The following is a 6,524-nucleotide window of genomic DNA, read 5'->3' as shown; positions in this document are numbered from 1 at the left end:
ATAACAAATCCAAATAATTTGTCTTAAATATCAGTGTCAGATCTGGAGTCCAGATAAACACTCTTTTTTTTTCACCATTTATAGATATTATCCGAATATGTTTATTAGTATTCTCTGCGTGGAGAGTGTAGCTCCACGTTTCCACCGAATGTCCGGACTAGGTATCTTTAAATGCCCAGTACTATAATGTAAATGCTACAGCTGCATAATGGCATCGTGTTGCTTGTCTGGCATTTAAAAAAGCAGATTTCTTCTAGAGGTGTTTTAAAGGTGCTGAGAGGATCATGGCACAACAGGAGCGTGCAATTTTGATGGCTGTGTTTGTTGCCTAACTCATATATAAACAGCTGTTACTCAATTCTTAGCATTTTCTTACTTGCATGAGTGAAAGCTGCCAGGAGCCATGTCAAGTGCTGCCAGATGTCCCCTCCTGTCGTAGATGTGACATAGTGCAAGATTTCTGCACAACACATGTAGCTCAGTCTGAACCAGAGTGTGAAGCAAAAAGCCAGAATACACCGTTTCCACCCATTTCAAGCATTCAACCCTTAATTAGCAATGTAAACATGTAATGTGATTTATACTGATTTGGTCAGGAAAAAAAGCGCCCTGGAGTTCGTGCCCTTCCTTTCCCCTGGGTCCTGTCCGCTCCCCAGGCAAATCCATCGTCTTGGCAAACGCACAGAGCTGGAGGGGCTTAGGCAGGTGCTTAGCTTTAAACGGCACTTTAGTCCTGCCCTTGAGATTATTTGTGTATTTTAGTATTAGCATGTATGTGTAAGCTTACAGAGGATTCGGGTAGGAAGAAACTGTTCTTAACGGAGAAGTGGACATCAGCTTTGGTCATCAGGGGAGTTTTAAATGCTGCACCCGGGAATGTTTTTCTCTTGCCAGTATTGTGTGTGTGTGTGTATATGTAGCGTGTAGCCTGTAGTGTGTAGTCAATGCGTGCACGCCTGTACATATGTTTTTGCGTATATAATGATGCCAACTTGTGTGCAGAGCCAAAAACTTCCGTGTATGCAATGCTAGAGATGCTGCATTGGTTTTTATTGTAGTGTTTTTTTCTATCAGTTGAATTGCAGGATGTTTACAGATGCTTATTAATATTTAACTTATACAGTGAAGGGGCAGGATGTTTATGATTGTTGTCAGCTAAAGAATTGTATGAGATTCGGGGTGAAATTTTGGCTTCATTGAAATCCCTGGCAAAGCTCCCATTGATCTCACTAGGGCCAAGATTTAACCTCTCCGAATCTATTGTTTACTGTCTGTTTTCCTACTGTGATTTTTTTTTTTTAGTTAGTGAAATGTATTTATTTTTCCAGTGTGAAATCTGCAGTTATTTCAATTTTTCTACAGAACTTGCAAAATACAACACAGGTGGGGATGTATGCATCACTGAATGTACAGAATTTTTCATCATTCTGGTCCTTCGCTGTGTCTAAGAAAATGCATTCGATAGTAACTTTCATAAGTCTTGGTATAGATTCTTCTAAAAATAGGTCACTTTTCATATCTCTGCACAGATAGCGTGCAGTGTGGTAACTGCAAATGAGGAATTATTTATTGATGAGTAGAGAGCTGTCTCATTTGTGTTGTGTACCTGCTGATTCCATACAGTTCAGCTGGCTCTGCAAATCTGGAATAAGAATATTTTAAGTACCTCATCCAAAAGTACCTTATGTAAAAATAAAAAACAAATATATATATATAGAGAGAGTATACCTTAAAATTCTCATCAAAATATGGATGTCTTTCAAAGCCTTTTTGCAGAATGATTCTTTTAATATTTCACAGGTGAAGAAAACTACAACAATATTAAGTGGTAGCGCAAGTCAGGCAACTGCCTATTTGATATTAGAAAAATCATTTGTTAGAGACAGCAGGACCCATTCTTTGCTGGCGCCAGGGAGAAGAAATACCGTAACTCAGTGCTTCCTAAATCCCTTTCCAGGGTATCTTTTTATCTGTGTATACTCCAAGTATATTCTTCCTGTGAAAAGACACCATGCCGTGAGGCAACCAATTAAGTACATCGTAATTTGTTAATGTAATGCTAACAATATTATTTTCCAACCAGAACGCCATGCACTTTGAAACGTGTGCTTCTGGAACCGGTGAGTTTGTGCTCGTGGGAGATGGGCAGTCCAGGGACACGGCAGGATTTGTGAAATGAGGTAGCTCACCAACATCTATCCAAAGCTGAGGAAACAGCAAGCCAGCTCTGTTCCCCTGCAAGGCTCGGCCTAAAGACATGTGTAGAGAAGGCCAGCCAGCCCCAGGAGTGTTTCGATACCACTTTGTGTGAGAAAGGAAAATGTGGGGCTCTGTGCTCTCCTGCTTAGGGGAAGGTACGCGCGTTGCTTGAACTCTCCAAGAGTTTGTTGGCTACAGAGGCAGACCTCAAAAGACCAAACCGTGGAGGCGGTCGGGGGGTAGTGAATGTCAGGGCTCTGTGCTGGATGCAGATGCGCTGGAGGGCAGCTCCGGGAGAGGAGCTCAGCTCCGGGAGAAGAGCTCAGCTCTGTGAGAAGAGCTCAGCTCCGGGAGAAGAGCTCAGCTCTGTGAGAAGAGCTCAGCTCCGGGAGAAGAGCTCGGCTCCGGGAGAAGAGCTCAGCTCCGGGAGAAGAGCTCAGCTCTGTGAGAAGAGCTCAGCTCCGGGAGAGGAGCTCAGCTCCGGGAGAGGAGCTCAGCTCTGTGAGAAGAGCTCAGCTCCGGGAGAAGAGCTCAGCTCTGTGAGAAGAGCTCAGCTCCGGGAGAGGAGCTCAGCTCCGGGAGAAGGGCTCAGCTCCGGGAGAAGAGCTCAGCTCTGTGAGAAGAGCTCAGCTCTGTGAGAAGAGCTCAGCTCCGGGAGAGGAGCTCAGCTCTGTGAGAAGAGCTCAGCTCCGGGGGAAGAGCTCAGCTCCGGGAGAAGAGCTCAGCTCTGTGAGAAGAGCTCAGCTCCGGGGGAAGAGCTCAGCTCCGGGAGAAGAGCTCAGCTCCGGGAGAAGAGCTCAGCTCTGTGAGAAGAGCTCAGCTCCGGGAGAAGAGCTCAGCTCTGTGAGAAGAGCTCAGCTCCGGGAGAAGAGCTCAGCTCCGGGGGAAGAGCTCAGCTCTGTGAGAAGAGCTCAGCTCTGTGAGAGGAGCTCAGCTCCAGGAGAAGAGCTCAGCTCTGTGAGAAGAGCTCAGCTCCGGGGGAAGAGCTCCCGTGGCGGCCGCTGCGGCCCGTGGGGAATCCCCGCTCCGTGGGCAGGAGCAGGGGGAGCTTTTTGCGTTGGTGCTCCTGCTCTTCCCGTGCCGCGGGCAGGAGCGGAGCTGGGGACGGAGCCGGGGCCGGCTCGGCCGGCCCGCCTGGGCCTCGCTCCCTGCTCCCGTGTGCAGCTCCCTAGGCCTGTACGAGAGCGGGGCTGTATAAGCGGCTAAGTTTTGCTATACACTATTATACGCAGTATAATTAAATTACTTTTTCCATAACACTGCAAAAATTGCTTTTCTTAGTTTCAGTTCCGACTGCTTAAGGACCTACTCTTTCGGGTAGCCAGTTTTGAGGCTTAGCAAGTGCTGTAGTACTTACAATTACACACATAGCGGGCTCTGTTTGCTGCAGAAAAGAGTAAAACTTTCAACTGCCTGACAAAACTTGCCAATGAAGTATATCTAACAGAGCAGGGGTGTAACTTTTGGCTTTATTTACTTGTAATAATTGTAAGGAACAGTGAATTTTGTTTGTTTACATACTGTTTACAATGGCACAGTTTTATTTTTAATATATAAAAACAATTGAGGTATTTATTGCATATACTATTTTAAAGATGTTTTATGTGTTTTCACCTTTGGAATATATTGTTACATTTCCTTGTACAGATAATTTGGGTGGCTTTGTTAATATAGTTAGTAATTTTTATGACTACTAAGTGACCAGTTTTCCGTGCCTTTTTATTGTTGGATGCATGATTACATATTTATTATTGTATGGAAGTCACTGAGATGTGTATTTTTGTATTCTGCTGGAAGCAATGGCTGATTTTATGTACATGATAAGAGATGCCTTCCGTAACGGGCACTCCCATGAGATCTTCCTTCTCAAATAAACAGAATGCATTCAATGTATGTAAGTGCTTGAATTCTTTCCAATCGGTGGATGTCCTTGAAGATGATGACACTGACTTTTAGGTGTTAAGCACTCAAAATGTGGGCTGGTAGCACTGTCATCAGACCTAAGAGAAAATTCCCCATTGAAACTGATAGGACACTAAGTTCTTGGCACAATGTAAGCCTTTGTAATTTAACAGAAAACGCTGTATGTTAAAACTAAATAAAACTTGGATGAATGACTATCAAGCATCATTTCTATTCAGTATGCCACCCACTGCACTCAAATTGTTTTAAATTGCAGGCTTTGAATACAGCTTTTTTGAGTACTTTATATGGCTACGTGCAAATCCACAAGTAACTTGGAAGTGGGTCACTGTGCACGTAGGTGTTTACATTTGCAGGGATCTTCTGCTAGATCGTGCTGGCATACAGCGTATCGAATGTAAAAGTAGATTTGCTTTTGCATCCATAGTAACAACAGTCTTTAAAACGGAACATATGGTAGTGCCAGTATTGCCAAGGTAAGTGGCAGTAAAACAAAGAGATTTTCCCTGGTGATACATGAAGAACCTCTAAAAGGCCAGCCCAGGTAAACAACCATTGAGCTGAGGCTGTGCCAAGCTCTGACACGGAGGGTGATTCAGCAGGGAAAGGCCAGCGACTGTGTTTGAGGGCACTGAGCACCAGAGCAGCATTTAGCCAGCATGGGGTGCGAGAGGAGCTGCCGCGAATGGCACATGCAGGACGTGAGTCTGCGTGAACAGGAGTCTTTAATACTCTGAAAGGATGTGGATGAGAATGTGAACTTCGTGTGTTCTTATTTCTTGCATATAATCAATCCCTCTGCCATCGTTTGCAACGCTGAATGCATGGTGGGAAAGTCACTGAAATTTTGCCAACTCCAATGACAAAACGCATTAAAATTCAGTAACCTGGAAGTGATAGACATGGAGGAGTTTAAGCGGGGGCTTCTGGAGACAGGGAGTCCCCAAAAGCAAACCTCAGAGCTAGTGTTCTTGCCAGGGCTGTTTATCAGAAAGGGCCATTAGGATTTCTTGTCTAACACATCAAACAAAAGACAATTTGTTAAAGGACAGTGGTTGGGATGGACTGAAAAAAAAACTCCCAAGAGGAAAAGTGAAAATGGTGGCGCTGCTGGCTCCATCGCTGCAGGTTAATCTTACAGGTGGGTGCGGTGGAAAGGGAGACACAAAATTATTTTAAAAGGTTGATATTCAGGAACAGTAAAACTTGTGTTTTGATTAAAATCATCCTGTCCTGGAAACAGGGATGCGAGTATAGTGTCAGCCCCCATCGACTGGTTGGGTGTTTGACAATTTGTAGCATTTCCTTTAGGAAATGCCTTCCTAAGAGCAGTTCTGATGGGGTTTTTAGGCACACCTTCCGGAAACGAAATACCCGCCGGCAGCGGCGCGGCCTGGCCCGCCCCAGCCACCTGCTGCGGGAGGAGGGCCTGGGTCCCGCTCGCGTTCCCGGCCGGCCTAGCGCGTCCCGGCCGGGCGCTGACAGGGGACACGTCCTGTGGCGGCAGGCGGGAGCTCGGCCCGGCCTTGGCCTCCCTCCTCCCCTCCCGCCAGCAGCTGGTCGCGCTTGTCCCCGACGGGCCCGTCCCGCTGCTCTGCCCTTGGCTGCGATTTCCCCCCGCTGGGGCTCACGGCTTTTCAGGTGCCTCAAGCATTTCCCAAATACAGTTTGTCCGGAGCTGGTTCCTCTCCCCTTCTTCCGTTTCGTCCCCCACGTCTGTGTAGGTTGATTAGCAGCGGATGTTCTCCCGGTGTCCACGCTGTTCCCCAAGGGATCCAGGTCATTAATTGCATATCACACAATTAACACCTCTGAATCCCTAACACACCATCCCTGGCAATAATAATCTATTTGGCAATAAAGGAATAAAGAAATGAGCTTCATCGGATCATGCTCCGCTGTTCAATCTCTCTTGCTTCCTCTCTTCCCCACCTCCACCTTCCACCCCACTATGTTTTTGAACCTCTATTTTGAACAAATCTGCCTGCAATAAACCCCACTAAACATTTGTACACCTGGGACACTTGAACTCAAGAGATGAGAGCGCGTCGGACATCAGTTGAAATCTGAAATGGTTTTTCTGGGTGCCCATTCACATTATGTGTCATTTGTTATCTCGCATATCTTAACAGAAAACAATTGAACGAATTTTAAGTAAAAATCAAGTGTTTCTCAAAGAGTGAATAAAGTAATAAGGTAGTAACAAAGGGGAGGGGAATAGCTGTGTCAATCCTGCAGTATTATGGGCCATCCAGAAATGAATAGTTTCAGCATATAGTCAAATCTCGCCAAATTATATTAGGAAGGTAAACAGTGCTTTACAAATCAAACAGCTTCATTATTAATATTTTCAGTATAATTGCATCTCCCTGTGGCTGCTCAGACATGAAAACGATTACACT

Source organism: Tinamus guttatus, unplaced genomic scaffold (assembly GCF_059628265.1).
Source record: "Tinamus guttatus ecotype Peru unplaced genomic scaffold, ASM5962826v1 Tinamus_guttatus_pri_ptg000394l, whole genome shotgun sequence".
NCBI classification, from domain to species: Eukaryota; Metazoa; Chordata; class Aves; order Tinamiformes; family Tinamidae; genus Tinamus; species Tinamus guttatus.
This window is presented reverse-complemented; position numbering follows the sequence as displayed.